Source organism: Bufo bufo, chromosome 4 (assembly GCF_905171765.1).
Source record: "Bufo bufo chromosome 4, aBufBuf1.1, whole genome shotgun sequence".
Taxonomy (NCBI): Eukaryota; Metazoa; Chordata; class Amphibia; order Anura; family Bufonidae; genus Bufo; species Bufo bufo.
Window position 1 is genome coordinate 40,157,743 of NC_053392.1, and position 20,964 is coordinate 40,178,706.

The 20,964-nt window shown below is 45.2% G+C and overlaps 1 protein-coding gene across 2 annotated transcripts in view; it reads left to right on the forward strand.

Moving 5' to 3' along the window:
• The window catches only part of CHRNA2 (cholinergic receptor nicotinic alpha 2 subunit), a 101,576-nt gene that overhangs the window by 9,409 nt on the left and 71,203 nt on the right, over positions 1–20,964 (forward strand). The gene's annotated exons all lie outside the window — the stretch shown is intronic.

Here is a 20,964-nt window from a genome sequence, read left to right on the forward strand (position 1 = left end):
ATACGGCCTCTATCCTGGATACAAGATGTGATACGGCCTCTATCCTGGATACAAGATGTGATACGGCCTCTATCCTGGATACAAGATGTGATACGGCCTCTATCCTGGATACAAGATGTGATACGGCCTCTAGCCTGGATACAAGATGAGATACGGCCTCTAGCAATAAGCGCTTCCATCTGTATTGAAGGATGCGCTCATGGCTTCTGGACTCTGACTGCCCCCCCCCCCCCACACACACACGTCCCTTCCTTAGCACGCCACTGAGTAAGGATGATTCTGAGAAAGGTCAGGAATTAGCCCAGAACTACACGGAGAACCTGGTCAATGACCTGAAGAGAGCTGGGACCACAGTCTCAAAGATTACCGTTAGTAACACACTAAGCCGTCATGGATTACAATCCCACAGGACACGTAATGTCCCCCTGCTCACGCCACCACATGTCCAGGCTTGTTCGAACTTCACCAATGACCATCTGGATGATCCAGAGGAGGCATGGGAGAAGGTCATGTGGTCAGATGAGACCAAAATATAACTTTTTGGAGGAAGAAGGATGAGTACAGCCCCAAGAACACCCTCCCAACCGTGAAGCATGGGGGTGGAAACATCATACTATGGGGGTGCTTTTCTGCAAAGCGGACAGGACGACTGCACCATATTGAAGGGAGGATGGATGGGAGCACTGAAGATGGGTCGTGGCTGGGTCTTCCAGCATGACAATGACCTGAAACACACAGCCAGGACGACTAAGGAGTGACTCCGTAAGTAGCATTTCAAGGTTGAACCCAATGGAAAATCTTTGGAGGGAGCTCCGAAACTTGAAAGATCTGGAGAAGATCTGCATGGAGGCCTGGTCCAAAATCCCTGCTGCAGTGTGTGCAAACCTGGTCAAGACCTACAGGAAACGTCTGACTTCTCCATTTTTTGTAGGTGGGAAAACTTGCAAAATCGCCAATACTTATTTTCCCCACTGTATCTATCAATTATCTATCTATCCAAAGAAATAGATTGAGGCAGCACCCCAGAATGGGGAATAATAGGTGGACTGCTTTATTTACCCTACTTGCAACGTTTAAGCCCAACACAATGAGGCCTTCTATCTATCTATCTATCTATCTATCTATCGTGTCTTCCCCAGTGTGATGAATCTGGTGCAGGTCCAGACAGTCTACGTTCTAAGGTCTACAGACTTAATAAATCTTCCCGCAGTGTTTTCAGCCTTCATCTATCGTCTGATCTACAGACTTAATAAATCTTCCCGCAGTGTTTTCAGCCTTCATCTATCGTCTGATGGTTATATATATATGAGTTTTCTATATTCTGTGACTCACTGTGTAGCAGGACTGACTGTCCACTGATTCCAGCTGTGACCACTGGATTTGGTGGACGTGTTTATAATGCGGTTTTACAAAACGAATCTCCATCTTATAATGCCTTATTATTTGAGGGTCCTCGTTTTTCGTTATTTGAGGTCCTGAGAACAAAGGTTCTCCCTACACCTTTCCAAGTGCCCACTGGGATGAAGTCACCTGGATAAAGGAAAAAGGAGATAAAACCTTTAGCAGGTAAATTATTAAACAGTAAAGAAGGGAATAATCCGTCTGCCCATGAAATACATTGAAGTTATCCTCTAGAGTGAATGATGAGAGATGTAGTCATTTTCAATACTGAGTACATTCCTGATAAATCATCGTCTGTTCATTATGAGGGACTGTCAGCAAATGAGGGATTAGTGACGGGAAGCGAATGATACATTGTGTCAGCAGAGGGATTGCATGGAGACAATGTTTGATACATTGTAACATATTGTATTAATGGGGTTTTCCAGGAGCACAATATGGATGATGTATCCTCAGGATTGGGCATCAATGTCTGATCAGTGGGGGTCCGACTCCCACACCCCCAGCCATCAGCTGTTTGAAGAGGCTCAGGTGCCCCACCGAGTGCTGCGGCCTCATGGCCTAGGTGCGCAGCAGTCCCATTGAAGTGAGCGGGCCAGAGCTGCAATACCGAGCGCAGCCACTATACAGCGCTGCATCCTGCTCTCAGCTGAGAAGTGGATACAAATGGACCCCAATGAGACATCAATCATACTCTGGTCACTCTACACCATCAGTAACTTTAAATTAACGGGGTTCTCCATTCTGGGTCATAGAATGGGGTCCTAAGTAGGGGACCTGCTCTCGGGCATCCATTTGCCCTAATATGACATATGGATAGGGGTTGTCTCTGTGCGACCCCTTTCAATTAAAATAATATATATATATTTCTTCCACCACAAGGGGGAGCTTACTGCAAATTGATGTAGCATTGAGATGAATGGTAGCTGTATACATGTCTATGCAGTGAGCTCCCCCTAGGGGCAATTGTAGGAAGACAGAAGTTTATCATTTGACTAGGAAAAGGCAGCAGAGGATTTGGAGCTCTGTATCAGTCACATGTAGATCCAACATTTATAAGAATTGTGGACCTTTTGAGATGAAAAAAAATGGCCACCTTGTTATTACTTTGTGCGCTGTAGAAGAAAAAATCGATTTCTGTGTGGAAACCATCAACAAGTAGGTAATTTGCTGCTGATGGAACGTTATAGTTAATCTGAATACATCCAGCAGGTTAACTCATTAATTCTTAAATGGCTAGAAAGTCTGACTACCATTTCAGGACAGCAATATGAATGACACCCCCTGTCCATATGCCTTGGGAGGGCATATAGAGGTGACACAGAGACCTTCTCTCTGGACTCCCATGGAGAGAAGCCCAACTAAGCAAGCAGATCCATCAACAGCATCTTATTGTTGGTTTCCATGTGTAGTCTACAAACCATTCTGGGTCCTAAGGTAGGGCCCTCACCAACCAGGAGCCATATGCATACTAGTGCCTTCTTATATGGCAGAGGGAGTTTTGGGCCCCCTCAGGCACCAGGGCCCAAGTGTGACTGCTAAGTGTACACCCAAGGTTTCGGAGAAGTTTTGAATTGTCTACCTACTGGAAAACCAGTACAGATACCCTCATGTTCAGGGCATTGGCAAGGTCCCTGTTCCTCTAAATCTACCAATGGCACTTTCTTATATGCCGGTGGAGTGATCCTCTTAAAGAACTCTTGTCGTGGTCATACCAGTTGCCATACAGCTTTTCTAGAAGCAGTTGCTAATAGTCCCTATTTTTTGGGGACTGTGCCATGAACCAAATGGCAAAAGGTGCATGGTTTATGGTAATCTGATACACCGAGGTTCCTTGGGGGTGTTCATTGGTAAGCGAGGGTGGGGTTTAAATAATTTTTTTTATTTACTCTAGGATTCAGCAGGCTACAGAAAAGATACATATAACTCAAAGACTCTCTGTTTATTGTGGATTTAACATTGCAGATTCGGCATTCAGGGGTCTGGGAAAGCTGGGTATGACCCCTGCAGAGCTGTAATGACGGCCATATTTATTGTAACCCAGCTTTCCTAGAACAAGATATAACTAAGCAGCGGCTGCATAGGATGTTTTCTACCTTGTTGAAGATAACTGTACATTCAGAGCTGTTTTCAGCGGACTCTACCCTGGCCTGTGCTCCGTGCAGGTGTCCTGCGTACCCCGTGTGTTCCAGTCTTATTAATTCAGCTCTAATGTAATATTTGCTCAGCCGTAGAATCCATCACAATGCAGAAATAAACGGGAATAGTCACACTTCAGTGGCCAATTATAATTAATTACATCTTTAGATTCGTTTTACGGCCTCATCTCCAGTTGACGGAGCGCGCTGCTTACTAAGCACCAGAACATTTATTGTGATGTGTCTACAGCGCTGGGTACAGACTCCATGCAGAGCAGGATGCCCAGGCCGACACTTCACTCTTCACATCGATGATTCAGTATGTTATATGTCAGTGTTCATACAGTTCTGCTGCTTAGAAACAGTCAGCAATCCTGTGACCAGCCGGCATACCCCAAGTAGCTTAGCTGAGCCCCTCTTATGCAGGAAGCACTTAGCTTTCCTACATCAGATAACTGTACAGTACATTTTGTGAAAGGAAACTTCCTAGAATTTTGCAAGGTGACCTTTTTTTTAGCCCCAGAAGTCACTATTGTCCCTGGTTGACTTGTTCTTGAAGGTTCCTCAAGTGTTTTTAGAGTCTTGCAAAGTCTATGTTATGGCATAAATCCACCTTCTCATTCCAACTTTATTACATCAGATAACTCTACAATGCATTTTGTGAAAAGGAAACTTCCAAGAATTGTGTAAGGTAAGCCGTTATAGCCCCAGAGGCCACAATTTTCCCTGGTTGACCAGTTCTTGAAGGATCTTCAGGTGTTTTAAGTTTAGCAAAGCCTATGTTATAGCATAAGCCTACAGAATCATTCCATCCTTGTAGCTTTCCTACCTCAGATGACTGTATAGTGCATTTTGTGTAAAGGAAACTTCCCAGAATTTTGCATGGTGACCTGTTAAAACCCCAGAGATCACGATTTTCCCTTGTTGACAGTTCTTGAAGAATCTGTATGTGTTTTTAGTCTAGCAAAGCCTATGTTATAGCATAAGCCTACAGTCGTGGCCAAAAGTTTTAAGAATTACATTAATATTGGAAATTTGAAAAGTTGCTGCTTAAGTTTTTATAATAGCAATTTGCATATATTCCAGAATGTTATGAAGAGCGATCAGATGAATTGCATAGTCCTTCTTTGCCATGAAAATTAACTTAATCCCAAAAAAAACTTTCCACTGCATTTCATTGCTGTCATTAAAGGACCTGCTGGGATCATTTCAGTAATCGTCTTGTTAACTCAGGTGAGAATGTTGACGAGCACAAGGCTGGAGATCATTGTCAGGCTGATTGGGTTAAAATGGCAGACTTGACATGTTAACAGGAGGGTGATGCTTGAAATCATTGTTCTTCCATTGTTAACCATGGTGACCTGCAAAGAAACGCGTGCAGCCATCATTGCGTTGCATAAAAATGGCTTCACAGGCAAGGATATTGTGGCTACTAAGATTGCACCTCAATCAACATTTTATAGGATCATCAAGAACTTCAAGGAAAGAGGTTCAATTCTTGTTAAGAAGGCTTCAGGGCGTCCAAGAAAGTCCAGCAAGCGCCAGGATCGTCTCCTAAAGAGGATTCAGCTGCGGGATCGGAGTGCCACCAGTGCAGAGCTTGCTCAGGAATGGCAGCAGGCAGGTGTGAGCGCATCTGCACGCACAGTGAGGCGAAGACTTTTGGAAGATGGCCTGGTGTCAAGAAGGGCAGCAAAGAAGCCACTTCTCTCCAAAAAAAACATCAGGGACAGATTGATCTTCTGCAGAAAGTATGGTGAATGGACTGCTGAGGACTGGGGCAAAGTCATATTCTCCGATGAAGCCTCTTTCCGATTGTTTGGGGCATCTGGAGAAAGGCTTGTCCGGAGAAGAAAAGATGAGCGCTACCATCAGTCCTGTGTCATGCCAACAGTAAAGCATCCTGAGACCATTCATGTGTGGGGTTGCTTCTCATGCAAGGGAGTGGGCTCACTCACAATTTTGCCCAAAAACACAGCCATGAATAAAGAATGGCACCAAAACACCCTCCAACAGCAACTTCTTCCAACAATCCAACAACAGTTTGGTGAAGAACAATGCATTTTCCAGTACAATGGAGCACCGTGCCATAAGGCAAAAGTGATAACTAAGTGGCTCGGGGACCAAAATGTTGACATTTTGGGTCAATGGCCTGGAAACTCCCCAGATCTTAATCCTATTGAGAACTTGTGGTCAATCCTCAAGAGGCGGGTGGACAAACAAAAACCCATTAATTCTGACAAACTCCAAGAAGTGATTATGAAAGAATGGGTTGCTATCAGTCAGGAATTGGCCCAGAAGTTGATTGAGAGCATGCCCAGTCGAATTGCAGAGGTCCTGAAAAAGAAGGGCCAACACTGCAAATACTGACTCTTTGCATAAATGTCATGTAATTGTCAATAAAAGCCTTTGAAACGTATGAAGTGCGTGTAATTATATTTCACTACATCACAGAAACAACTGAAACAAAGATCTAAAAGCAGTTTAGCAGCAAACTTTGTGAAAACTAATAGTTGTGTCATTCTCAAAACTTTTGGCCACGACTGTACATCCTCATTCCATCCCTCTAACTTTCCTACATCACATAACTGTACAGTGCATTTTGTGAAAGGAAACTTCCCAAAATTTTGCATGGTGACCTGTTATAGCCCCAGAGGTCACAGTCTTCCCTGGTTGACCAGTTCTGTTGACCAGTTCTTAAAAATTCCTCAAGTGTTTTTAGAATTTTGCAAAGTCTATGTTACGGCATGAATCCACCTCCTCATTCCAGCTTTCCTACATCTACAGTGCATTTTGTCAAAAGGAAATTTTGCAAGGTGACCTGTTATCGCCCTGGAGGTCACAGTCTTCGCTAGTTGACCAGTTCCTGAAGGTTCCTCAGGTGTATTTAGAGTCTAGTAAAGCCCACCTCTTCATTTCATCACTTCAGTTCTCCATTCTCAGGTGGCTCCAGCTTGTATCTTGCTCTCACTATGGTTTTTCTGACCCACATGTGTTTTCTGCTGAAATACAAGCACCAAGAGACACTTTTCATAAAGGTCAATAAATGGAAAAACTCCAGGACCTCATCACCCTGGCTGGAGTTATATTATTTGCATGCTCTCCATATTTACTTAGAGGAGATGTTACTGTATAAATGGCTAATGAACCAGAAGAGAGAGACGGTAATGAATCCACATGTTGAGCTCATACCCAATTAAACCTTGAGTGCAGCACATTGACTCTGAGGAGACGTTCACGCCCCTGGATGAGAGGCCACAGAGAGGTGTCTGATGCTATGTGCCTTCCATCCCGGTGATTATTTCTTTATAATTGGAGACAGTCAGTGTAAGAGAAATGAATGAAGAAGAGTAAACCACTAACCTGTCACTAGCCTGGTCAGGAAAAGTCAAGGATTATCAATGCAGTTATGATTGTAGGTTACAACACATAGAGGGGCACCAGAGCAGAGATCAAAACTGACCCCATGTTACGGTATTGTGGTTAGTCACCTACCACCGAGGAACCCTCCACGTTCCTACCTTGACCCTTACAGTTACTCCACAGAGGGGAATCTCTTCAAGGACACAGAGCAGCAGCGAATGTGTCTCTGAGGCAGGTACTGCATGTCCATGACGCAGTGCCTGGTGTTTCCCAATCAACGCAGAACAGTCCCAGTAGAGAAAGGAAATCGTATGAAATAAAAATGAGCAGTATTGTAGTAGTTATATTCTTGTACATAGGAGGCAGTATTATAGTAGTTATATTCTTGTACATAGGAGCAGTATTATAGTAGTTATATTCTTGTACATAGGAGCAGTATTGTAGTAGTTATATTCTTGTACATAGGAGCAGTATTATAGTAGTTATATTCTTGTACATAGGAGCAGTATTATAGTAGTTATATTCTTGTACATAGGAGGCAGTATTATAGTAGTTGTATTCTTGTACATAGGGGACAGTATTATAGTAGTTATACTCTTGTACATAGGAGGTAGTATTATAGTAGTTATATTCTTGTACATAGGAGCAGTATTATAGTAGTTATACTATTGTACATAGGGGCAGTATTATAGTAGTTATATTCTTGTACATAGGAGCAGTATTATAGTAGTTATATTCTTGTACATAGGAGCAGTATTATAGTAGTTATATTCTTGTACATAGGAGCAGTATTATAGTAGTTATATACTTGTACATAGGAGCGGTATTATAGTAGTTATATTCTTGTACATAGGAGCAGTATTATAGTAGTTATATTCTTGTACATAGGAGCAGTATTATAGTAGTTATATTCTTGTACATAGGAGGCAGTATTATAGTAGTTATATTCTTGTACATAGGAGGCAGTATTATAGTAGTTATATTCTTGTACATAGGAGGCAGTATTATAGTAGTTATTTTCTTGTACATAGGAGCAGTATTATAGTAGTTATATTCTTGTACATAGGAGCAGTATTATAGTAGTTATATTCTTATACATAGGAGCAGTATTATAGTAGTTATATTCCTATACATAGGAGCAGTACTATAGTAGTTATATTCTTGTACATAGGAGCAGTATTATAGTAGTTATATTCTTGTACATAGGAGCAGTACTATAGTAGTTATATTCTTGCGTGTCGGCAGGGTCGGTTCTAGGTGAAATGGGGCGAAAAACAACAAAGCCCCACATGACACTTGCTGACTTTAGCACCCCCCCATCACTACAGAAATACAGTGCCCCATACCTCTTACATCCAGTGACGTCTCCTTTGATGTAGATGTTCTCTGTCCTCGTCTTCTCCTTTCAGACCTTCAGAGAAGACCACCATTTTGTCACCATTTTCTGTCTCTGCAGTTTGACAACAAAAAAAGAATCTTAGTTTACTACTTTTCCATCATGCTCCCATCTTCTGGACAAATCATCCTACTACCCCCAATACTGTGCCGCTTTGCTCCCCAATACTATACTGCAGAAACAGATAAAACTAGTACCACACAGAGCCCCCATTAAATACCCCTTCTTTGTGGCCTCAGTAGAAGCCCCCATAGTGCCCCATAATAATGGGCCAGTATCAAGTGCTTCTCTTCCACCCCATGTGCCAGTAACAAGTGCCTCTCCCTCCGCCCATGTACCAGTAACAAGTTCCTCTCCATGCCCCCCCATGTGCCAGTATCAAGTGCCAAACCCCCCCCATGTGCCAGTATCAAGTGCTAAACCCCCCCACCCCCTTGTGCCAGTATCAAGTGCCTTCCGCTCCCCCCATGTGGCAGTAACATCATCGCGCCGCCTGCACTGGCCTCTGATAGGCTGCGGGCCTTGTGCCGGCAGCCTATCAGAGGAACAGAGAAGGGAGACTCCTCTCCCTCCCCTGCCCCACAGAACAGCCATCTGTATCGCTGTCCTGAGGACGGCGATACAGATGACTATGGAGATGAACGCTTCCACAATGGAAGCGTTCATCTCCCTGTGACCTGCCGTTAGTTGCGGGCCGGGGCTGATGTCGGGTGGTGGGCTTGGGAGCCCCTAAGGACACAGGGGCCCGGGGGCAATTTCCCCCCTTGCCTACATGGAAGCGCCGGCCTTGCAGGCCTGACTGGCTCAAGGATCGAATGAGTGGGCTGCTGGAGGAGTCCACAGGAGATGAGGTTACCCCTGATGTGCGGGCTAGACGGCCGCGGTGGGTCCACCCACCGGCGCGCTTGGGCCCGGTATGCACCCCCAAGGTCTGCCGCCGAATTAGGAGCCCCTCAGTGGTTCTCCCCGGTGGGGAGCGTTGCGGCAGCCTGCAGCAATCCGCTCCCGTCGCGGAAGGAATCCGGATGGACGGCGGGACCTGGAGCAGAGTGGGGAGGCCCCTCCCCCCCCTTCCCCCTCCGCTCTCTGCAGCGCGGTCAGCAGGATTGGGACCAGGTTCTGTGGACCGGCCCAGCCTACCTTCAGTCGGGCGGTACACTCGGCAAGGTCAGCAAATCCTGGGAGTTCGGGCTGCACTGGAGATGAGGGAAGATCAGTTTAGGCCCAGCACGGCTGTTGGAGAAGAAGGAAGCTCCGCCCACCACGTGGCAGAAGCCATGTTTGCACCAGGATCCAGACCTTCCAATGGCAACCGTGCTTCCTCCCCTGTCTACAGTGAAGAGAGGCCATCTACATCCAGGAGCAGCGCATCTGGATTCCAGGAGCGTAAGGACGCAGGAACTATGGCAGCGGGAGTCACAGCGCCCGTGGTGCCTGGTGAGCTATCTGGGGGTACAGCGTTATCACAGCTTGGCTGCCCCAGGGGGATTGGGGGTGGGCAGGTAACTGGGGATTTAGTTAGGGGGTTAGGCAGGGTGGTTGACCAGTCTTGGGGGGGTTAGGGGGTCCCCGCTGCCAGCTTGGGGGGCGGTTCCTACGCCGAGTATGGTGTTAGGGTCGGCTGGTAATGCGGCGGCGGCGGTATTAGTGCAGACTCAGGCGGGCGGAGAGGAGGATAGACCACGGGTGGATGATGTGGCAAGGGGCGAGGTATACGTGTGCTTTGAAAGCCCCTTGGGGGCTCATTTGAAGCAGGAGGTGATGGAAAAAATCAGAAAAGGGGAGTATGTGGAATTTTTTTCCCTGCTACCCTTAGAAAGATTTCATTTGGATAGGAGTAGGAAAGACGACGGTAAAAAAGAGGAGGAGAAAAAAACGCTGTTATCGCTTGATTCCGCGTACTTTCACCAATTGGCTACAAGCGTTTGCTATTTTAGCGAGTGTCATTTGGGAAAAGGCGTCGGAATGCTGCTCTGTGTTATTTTGCTATCAGGATGCAATAGGGGAGGCTTACCGGGTTTATGGCGGGGTGGGTTGGCTCGCTACAACGAACAGTTTCGGTAACAGAAGGCGGTGAGGCACGATATACGGTGGGATCGCAAAGACATTGGGCTTTGCTTGACGGTGACGGCGTCAGCCAAGTCGGGTCAGCTTTTTCGAGGGGAGTTTGGGGGGTCAACATCGGGACCTTTGGTGGCGGCATCAGCAAAAGGATTATGTTTCCTTTTTAACAAAGGAAACTGCAAATTTGGGGCAAAGTGCAAATTCAAGCACGAATGCCCCTCGTGTGGGGGTTCTCATGGAGTCAGTCGTTGTTTTAGGGGAAGGCAAAAAAGGGGAGATACCGTTGGAAAAGGGACGGACTCCGGTTCGGGTGGAAAAGATGCGGGGGTAGATAGGTACCCTGATCGGGAAGCGGCGTTTTTGTTATACAATGGTTTTAGTTTTGGTTTTTCGTATTCCGTCAGCGTATGGTAAGGCGTGGTCTACGTGGGTGAGTTGGGGCAAGGGGTTGGATGCAAGTGAGGAGAACAGTGAGATGGCGTTATTGCTTTTGTCAGGACATTTCAGGGAGGGGGGTTGGTCGGTCTCCCAGTTAAACAATTTTATGGCTGGTTCGGCAAGTTCTTAAAGGTTGGCGTAGGGGAAAAAGGATTGAGGATCAGAGGAGGCCAGTTTCTTTTAAGTTACTTTTGGAGCTAGCTGACTTTGTTTACGGTTCCTGGTTGTACTCCGGTTAAGGCCTCATGCACACGACCGTTGTGTGCATCCGGGGCCGTTGTTCCGTTTTCCGTTTTTTTTCGCGGACCCATTGACTTTCAATGGGTCCGTGGAAAAATCGGAAAATGCACCGTTTGGCCTCCGCGTCCGTGATCCGTTTTTACAGTCCGTGATCCGTTTTTACAGTCCGTGAAAAAAATGTCCTATTTTTTTCACGGACAACGGTTCACGGACCCATTCAAGTCAATGGGTCAGTGAAAAATCACGGATGCACACAAGATAGTGATCCGTGTCCGTTTTTCCTATCATTTTCAATGCAAACTTGACTTAGTTTTTTTTTTCACTTTTCATGTCCGTGGATCCTCCAAAAATCAAGGAAGACCCACGGATGAAAAAACGGACACGGATCACGGAACAACGGAAACCATTTTTTGCGGACCGCAAAAAAAAAACAGTCGTGTGCATGAGGCCTTAGTGTGTGGGGGAATACAAAGGGGCTTTTGAGAGGGGTGTGACTCCTTTTCTGCGGCATGAAGATGGCTTGTTCCTGTCCCATTTTCAATTTTTAGCTATTTTAAAAAAATGCTTCAAAGCGTTAGGAATATGTGACAAAGGGTATACGGGGCATTCCTTTAGGATAGGGGCAGCGACGGAGGCAGCCAGATTTGGTTTGAGTGAGGATGTTATTATGAAGATCGGGCGGTGGGAGTCGGTGCGTTTTCGGTCGTATGTTAGACTTGTTTTTGTGTAAGGATTGTGATTGTACTGATTCCTATTTTGTTTTTGTTCCGGTGTCGTTGCAGGTTTACCGCTGCGCTAGTGTGGATCTTGGGTCACTAGTACGTGTTCTGGGGGGCACTTAGGGCAGATGTCAGGCCGAATGGGCATCAGCTTGGTTTTGGGACCGATGTGGCCGTGGTTCTGTGGATAGGTACTAGAGATATGTTGTGGGGCGGGGTGCTGCAAGGAAGTTGATCATTTTGCTCGATTGGATCGTGTCCCCGACGTTTTAGCTCTGCATGTTGGGGGTAACGATTTGGGTTCTCGGCCTTTTAGAGAATTGATTTGTGATGTGAAGTTTGACCTGCTTAGGCTTTGGGCGTTGTTCCCGCGGATGATCACCGTATGGTCGGATATAGTTCCGAGGCAGGGGGGCTAGGTCGGTGGAGGGGATTAACAAAGCCGGTATTAAAGTGAACAGGGCGGTTGGTAGATATATGGCGAGGAATGGGGCAGTCGCGGTTCGGCATGAGGAGTTAGAAGGGGGTGTCGGTGAGTTTTGAAGGAAGGATGGAGTGCACCTCAATGCGGTAGGGATAGATTTGTGGTCTCTGGGGATCCAAGGAGGCATTGAAACGGCTTCAAGGGTATGGAGAGACACGCAAGCTTATGGAGGTCAAGTTGCGCATTCTTGGAGGCGGGGAGGTCCTCGAAGTTGGGGAATATGGTGGTACTTGAGAATGGGAGGGCCCCACGGGAGGGGCTGGACTCTCATGGAGGATCTGGAAATGGAGAAATTAGGCGTCCATCAGTTGGTGCCTCCGAGCTGGTGTTCAACGGCTGGGGGCAAGATGGAGTCGCCAGTTTATCTGGATTTTGTGGTGTTATTGGGGCTTCTAGGACCTCCCTTGTCTGTGGTTAAAGGGATGTTAGGTTGGTTATTTAACTTTTTTATTATGCTATTTATTTTATTTAATAAAACGGCTGCTGTGGCCGATTAAAATCCGAACCGTTGTCTGTGGTTATTTAATAATGGGAATCAAGAGTTGGTGGTTCTTAGGGTAGTGACCCGAACAGGTAACCGATACCATTGTCATGTGATTGCTGCTCCGGCCCCCGTTTGATCACCTGATGGCCCATGTGACTGTGAGGTCACTGCTTTCTAATCACGTGACGGGTCATGTGCCGGATGGGATGCGGCTTATGTGCAATTTGTTTGTCTTTAAAAGGCTCATTTGCACACTAGCATATGTGCCGCTGCCACACGCTGCTGCAACACGCCCGGCTGGATGACTATCAGCTTCAAAGAAAGTAGAGGGCTGTGCTATGAGGACAAAACACTCCATTAGTTTGATTAGATGGAGCCTCTGCCGCTTCTGCTAAGCTAAGTTTTGGCTGTTGTTTGCACTTTAATTCTTGACTATTTTGCTTTGTGCACTTCATGTATTGCCTAATTTGTATTGCTGTACTTCATCTATTAAAGTCCCCTGATGAATTGGCCCTAGGCCAATGAAACGCGTCGGGCAGTGTGTTTTTGGGATATAGCTGTATTTTGCTTGCTATTATGGGCTCATTTATAGTATATCCCTTTAGTGTGCCAAAAGAGTTCCCTCGCTTGCTCTCTTCTCTGATGAAACTGGGCAGTCACATGGCGCAGTGTAGGGACACCTAGGGACAATTTAGGAGGTGTAGACATATAGGGAGGGATCAATAGGAGAAAGAGACCCAGTCTCCCTTCCCCTCCCACTCCTTTGCTCCCGTTCAGGCTTGTTGGCACTACATATAGCAATTGTGTACTTTTTCACCATTGAGTGATTTGTAATAAGTGTCTTGTACTGTGGCGAGCGACCTTTTCGCCTTTTTGGGGCATTTTTAATGTATTAAAAGTTAAGTCTTATTTGATGTTAACCACCAGTTCTGTTCATTTTTTTGTATTTACAATTTGGTTCCCATTTTTTGGGTTATTAATAGTGACCATTATACTCTTGTGGTTAATTTAACAGATATTCGATGACACAAACCTGTCACCTGTCTTGAGTTTGCGATCTGCTGTTTTCTTCCAACAACACCCCATCCTAGATCAGTTTGAACAGCATAGGGTTCACCCTTTCCTCCTGTGATTCGGGACAATCGTAGCCTATCAACAGTCCAACACCAAACTACTTCAGCAGGGAAATTTCATGAGATATGACAGGTAGGTGATCCAATTTATTGGCTGTTTCACAGGTAGGTATGCGATCTCGATCTAGAGGTATATCATCTTTTGTATGAGTTGGAGGTAGATCTAATGTGCAGTTTGAATGAAGTCCTCTAACTCTCAGTCCTTTGACCCTTTGACTGTTCACTGCTGTGTCTCTCCCCGTCATTGTGGTGAGTTTGAGCTTCACTGGTTCTGTAGCCACTTGTAATATCTTGCAGATTTCTTGATCAATGAAGGTGACGCCACTCTGGGCATCCAGTAGCGCATAGGGGTATACCTTCTTGTTCCTCCTTTTAGGATTTGAAATGGACACTGGTACAACCATTGATGTGCCGTTGCTTTCTCCTTCCCTCACTCAAGAGAATACCGATACTTTCTTTCCTTTTCTCAGTATCTTTAGGTATTGAGGATTTATCTTTCTTTGGACGTTCTTCATGTAGTGGTGTAAGATGGCGTCCTTTGCAAACGCTGCATGTGGACTTTTTCTTACACTCCTTAGTAACATGCCCTTTTCTTAGACATCCGAAACACAGTTGGTTATCCAGTACAAATGTTTTCTTTTCTTCTGGGGACTTCTCCTTCAATTGTTGGCACTTGTGTATGGAGTGGTTCTCTCCACAGAACATACATTTGAAGGTAGTCTGAAGATTTGTCGGTTCTGTCTCTACTGATCCCAGTAGTGACTTTGAACTTTCTCTCGTAGGTATCTGGACCTTTAGCTGCTGTGTTGGTTACAAAGCTAGCTGCTCTGGCACGTCTTTTCTCTCTTGCAGACTTTTCTTCTAAGGATCTTAAGACGTAAGATTAGTGGATTACATGCTATCCGTGCTTCCTCATTGACGCACTCAGAGAACTCTTTAAAACTTGGGAAGTTCTTACCTAGATCTAACTGTTTAGTCACATAGAGATTCCATCTAGAAGCCACCTCTTCAGGTAGCTTAATTAGCATCCTGTGGTTTTCTTGATAGTCGTTCAGTACTTCCAGTCCTTGAACATGTGGGATGGCATTGCTGCATTTGTGCAGGAAGTCACCATACTTTTGGAGTTTGAAGTGTTCTTTAGGACCTATTTTAAGCCAGTTTTTCAGTTTCTCTCTATAGGCTCTTTGTACTAAGAAAGGATGACCATATCTTGCATTACATTTTTCCCAAGCTTGCTTGTAGGCTTCTTCGTCTCTTCTATAGAAGTTACCTTCAAGAACTTCCTTGGCTACTCCACCAACATATCTCTGTAGGTAGAATAACTTGTCGACTGGACTGAAGCATGGATGCTCAATGATCATTTCAAAGCTTGCCTTCCACTCTATGAACTTCAGTACGTCTCCTGAAAATACAGTAGGTTCCGGAACGGGAAGTCTAGCAAGGACTGTTCTCTGTGGTCTTGCTAGGACAATGGTTGAAACATTCTCCTGACCGTTGCAGTGACATCTAAGAATAGAATCATCCAGTTCTATTTTCTCATTTAGTTCTGAATTAGGGGAGTCCTATTCTTCATTTTTTCCGTTAGAGATAGAAGGTAAGTTCACATACCTTTTTCCTAACACCGGACTAGGTCTCTCTTTGTCTTTCTGAGCAGAGATGGAAGGATAATGACTTATTTCCTCACTAAGTGCTGGAGATTTCCTTCCATTCTCCTGGGTGTATGGAGGAAAATAGGAATCCGTTTCTTCACTTAGTACAGATTTGAACCTAAGACTACTCTGATTCATATCCTCTTCGTGTACTCGAAGTCTGGCTTCTATGATCTTAACTTCTTTTTGCCTTTCCAGACTTTTCATCTGTTGGCGCTGTGCCTCGATTTCAGCTTCCTTTTCAGCCACCAGTTGGCGCTGCGCCTCGATGGCAGCTTCCATCTCAATTTCTGCTCTCTTGACAGCAAGTTGTTCAGCTAATTCTTTTTTTTTGGCTGAAGATCTTGAGGACTCTGATATGTAGGTGGCACTTCTGCTAGCGAAGTAAGTCCCACTTGAGATTGTGGTTCCCCCTAAGGACCTAGCATAGTCTCTCATAAAAAGCTCGTTCATTCTCCTTTTTGCTTTAACTTGAGTTCTCTCATAAGCTTTACTAAATCTTTAGTGACCGCAGTACATGTGTCCATGTTCCTTACAATGTCCTGGGAAGGTGTCGTAAGCGACCGACCGCAGGTTGACATATGCTGCATAAGCTCTGATTCCGATTCTTCTACCATCTCTACCAATATCACTCAAGTTCCCTTTTATACTTTGTTGTTTTAACTTTCCACGAATGCATTTAATGTATCATTTTCACTTCCCATACATTCTGGCGAACTTTTTTTCTTTTAATGCTGCTTCTTGCTCCACATTTTCCAGCATCTTTGGGGTCAGTTTTCTGGCACGTGATGAACGTCTTAGTTCATCTGTTTGGGCTATATTTGTTTGAGGCAAGACTAATTCTGCATCAGACTCTTCTAACTCAGACAGGTTCTCTTGCTGTTCCCCCTCTATCTATCTTTGCATCCTCTAACAGTGGCATAGTAATATCAGGTTCAGATATTTTACTTTAAATGCTATAACAATCAATACGAATATTAAAGGACCTTTCACTTTAAATACAATATTGACAAATGCAGAAATAAATGACTTTCACTTTAAATGTAACAGCGATCAATGCAGGCAATAAATCACTTTCACTTTAAATACTTTAAAGTCTATGTACTACAAACTGTCCTTTGTTTTACTTTATTCCTAAAAACGAAAATGTCTCTTAATGCCAAAGCCTATATGCAATCATAAGTAATAAAAGGAAAGCTCTAACCTTATTCTGAAGTGCAGGATACTGCGATCTAAAGGTTGCTGGAACAAATGTCTGTCTTAAAGGAGACTTGTCTTTTCTTGATGTGATGCGATGCTCTGTGCCGACTTGCGATGCTCTGTGCAGACTTGCGATGCTCTGTGCTGGCTTGCGATGCACTGGCTTGGATACGCTGCTGCAGGCTTTGGGCCTAGTGGTGGGAAACTAGCTGGCTGCAGTACGTGGTCTCTCCATGAATAGCGGTGCGGGCACTCTAGCTCTGGACTTTGGCCTCCCACCATGCATCTCTTTCTCTCTCTAGGGATCGCAGGAGAGTTGGCGCTCTTTCTCGGACTATTTTGCCTTTGACGTTCTGCCACTTTAAGAGTTGGCTGCAGTTTGACTAATGCACACGTTCTATGGCCTCTATAGTAGCTCCGCTGAGGTGTCTTTGCTTGCTCACTCAGGGAACAGTTGCTGTGCGGCGGTATATGCTGTCGCCCTGCTGCTCTAATGCGCTCTTTTCTGTGCAAGTTGAGGAGCACTATCGATTTGCCCCCTGAGGGTAATAGTTACACTGTGGCAGGCGCAGCACTATGAAGTGCCTTTTGCGCTGTGGCATTAGAAGAATTTTGATATCTCAGATTTTTTTTGTCTAACCAGACTGTCTATTACTCTGTAATTCCTCTAGCACCGTTCTATGGAAACAGTAGGTTTAAAGAGCACACCAAATGCTTGAAATAACTTCTTTATTAACTTCAACTTTTCTTCATATATAACACTGCCGCCTCTGCAGCAGATAGTCCATGTACATAACACGTGTTGAAAAGATATCACAAGATGGTGGTATGCATAAGATGGTGGTTCAACTGTTCAATCTTGTCATTCAACATAAAATGGTGGATATTTTTCTCTCTTGAGTATCTGTACTCTCACTTTAAGTTATTTAAGCACTTTATAATATCTCTTAGAGGTATATCTGAGGTCTAACTAATAGTTCACTTGCTGAATTTGGTCGCAATTTGCAATATGCAGTTACCAGTAACTATTTGCAGATTGGTTGAGCATGATCTGGTATGGTTGTATGCAATTTGGATTGCAATATGGAATTGGAATTTGGATTGTGAACTTTGTAGTTTGCAATTGGTGGAACTGTAAGTAAACACACCTAAAACTGGTTCAGTATACAGTTATAATCACTATATTAACAGTAGGAACATTATATAACTGTTTTAAATACCTATTTTGGCCTCTCTGCTTCCATAAAACACAGCTCTTAGTGGAGTAAATGTCTGTTCAGCTTCTCTCTCTGGTGAATAATAATTTCTAGCAACTCCTGCTATGGAATTTTCCACACAGGCTGTGTGTGAGGCTGGCTGTGATTGTCCAAGACTCCTGCTGTGTGTGAGGCTGGCTGTGATTGGTCTAGACTCCTGCCCAGCAACAACAGTTTAATTCTATGCTTTCTGTTGTTTCTGCTGTGTCATTGAGCTTACCTCACATCCATATAATGAATCTTAAAGGCATATTATCTTTTCTGCTTCTGTGAACACAATATATATAACAGTTATATGACATCCAAACATGAAGTCACTGTAAATAACTCTGCTTTTGTCTTTAACACACAAACATAGGAACGGTATTAAGGTTATTGGCAGGTCTAGCTGTATAAGCATATAAGCTATGTTAGCAACCTAGGACAAGTCTTAGCTGGCCAGCTACACAGTGAACCCTGTCGAACACTTTTTCAGCATCTAAGGAGACAAAGACTTTGGGGTGTCACGCGTGAGGAAAGTTAGAGAGGAAGTGCACCCCCCTGACTGCTAACCTCAACTCTGTCCCTGCCTACTTGCACTACCTGCCCTAGGCGACGGGGCGCAACTGGGCGGCGGTCCCTGACCTACGTAAGTGCAGAGTAGAGAGGACAGAGACTGAGAGGGAAACGGACAGCTGAGGCAGAGAACGGCACACGTGTGCCGTATCCAGACCGATGGACAGGGAAGTAAACAAGACGGAGGTACTCTCTGATGGAGAAGGCAAAGGCGGGTCAACTAGCCGAGGTCAGTCCGGAAAGTCACGTAAGTACAAAGGGGAAAGGCAGGAGACAAATCAGAGAACGAGCCGAGGTCAAATCCGAGAGGTAGCAACAGTACTAAGGGAGCAGGCAGTAGCGAGGTCAGAAGACGGACAGAGGTCAAATCCAAGAGGTCAAACAACGCAATAACACAGGTATATATCCAGCCTAAGTGACTAAATCATAGGCAACCTGTGGCCAGCAGGTTGCCTGTTTAAATAGTGGAGGAAAGGGATAATGTGACGTGGCCAGCGTCACATGACCCATCCCTCCTGCCTGTAGCCGAGCGCCGAGTGCCTAGCTCGGCGCTCCTGGTTCCTATGGTGACGTGGAACGCTGACCGCTCCTACAGGAGAAGTGCGGCCGGGCGTACAGCGTCCCCCGTCACCATGACAACAGAGACGCTGGGAACCAGGAAGCGCAGCTGTACGCAGCGAGCGTCCGGGCTGAAGTGAGATCGGGGAACGCCGGCAGCGCAGGGGAACGTAAGCCCGCCGCCTGCGTCTCACAACATTGGGGGCCCTGGACCAATGTGTATTCTGAAGTAAATTTATCATATGTCTAGAACCATCCCTGCATTGTCTGCCGGGCACAAAGCCTACCTGGTCAGTGGCGATCAGGGAGGGCAGAAAGTTATTGATTCGAGCGGCTAACAGCTTGGCAAAAAATTTTAAGTCAGCATTTAGTAAAGAAATTGGCCTAAAGTTTTCTGGAGCAGTAGGGGGTTTCCCTGGTTTGGGCAAGGTGACCACTGTGGCTGAGAGTATGTCAGGGGGTATATTACCAGACGTCATAAAGCCAGTATACAATTTCTCCATGTATGGGAGTAACGTAGTATTGAAAGTTTTATAATATTCTGGTGGGAACCCTTCTGGTCCCGGTGCTTTATTAGCTGGGGTGGCTTTAATGGTTCTCAGTATTTCCTCTTTAGTTATGGGTTGGTTTAAGGTGTTTAAGGCATCGGGAGAGAGAGTGGGGAGTGATATTGAGTCTAAAAAAAAGAGGATTTGCTTGCGGAAGAGGGCTGGGGGGCATGATGATCGGACCCTAGATTGTATAAGGAGGAGTAGTAAGATGCGAAAGCGTTGGCTATTTCCTATGGGTGAGTGCCTAGCGAGTTAGCATAATTCAGTCTATCAATCCTAGCTTCTGCCTGCTTTCGGTTTAACCTATGACCTAGCAGTGCACCTGCCCTGTCCCACGTATGGTAAAAATGTGCTTTGAGGCGTCTCATTCCTAGCTCTTGATATAAGAGCAGTGACCCCAAGTGTAGCCTGCATTTCTGTAACTCGGCTAACGAAGAGGCATTTTGATGTAGTTTATGCCTCTTCTCTGCAGCTTGCAGCTGTGTTCGTGCATCCCGCATTGTTAGATCCCTGCTTCTTTTCAGTCGTGCAGCAAACTGTAATAGGATACCTCTCATATATGCTTTATGTGTGAGCCATAAAGTGTCTGTATGTATTCCTGAAGTATCATTTAGGCTCATGAATTCCTGTAATGTAGCAGAGTATCCTTCAACCCTCTTAGGACAATTGAGTAAGTATGGCTTCATTCTCCACTGTGGAGGAGGGAGATTAGGAAGGTCATCTTCAATCATTATGCTCACAGGCGCGTGATCTGACCACGTAGCGCTCCCAATGTCAGCCCGCAAAACACTATGAAGCAGGTTTCTAGAGACTAGTATATAATCAATCCGTGATTTGGACATGTGTGCTGAGGAGATAAACGTATAATCGCGCTGTCCTCCATGTTGATATCTCCAAATATTATGATAAGGCGATTCATGGAAAATAGCCTGTAGATCCACCCGGTGACTACGATGTAGTCAAGGTCTGAGTTAACCGGGATGTTAAAATCTCCACCTATTACCCCTTCCCCAACAGCTTCTTTTTGCACTTTTTAAATAGTCTCCTGCAGAAGGTCAGCTGACCGACATTGGGAGCGTACACTGACACCAACGTATATGGTTTACTATCAATCGTGTAAACTAGGATGACATAACGTCCAATAAAATCGGGGATACACCTAATAAAAAAAAAACGCGAACCGTGGATTTTATACAGATCATAACCCCCGCTTTCTTTCTGTTGACAGCATGGGAGTGGAATATTCTGGGGAACCTCCAGTGTACGCATCTGTGCACATCCACCTCCAGCAGGTGGGATTCTTGTATAAAGGCCACGTCACTTTTAGACATGAGG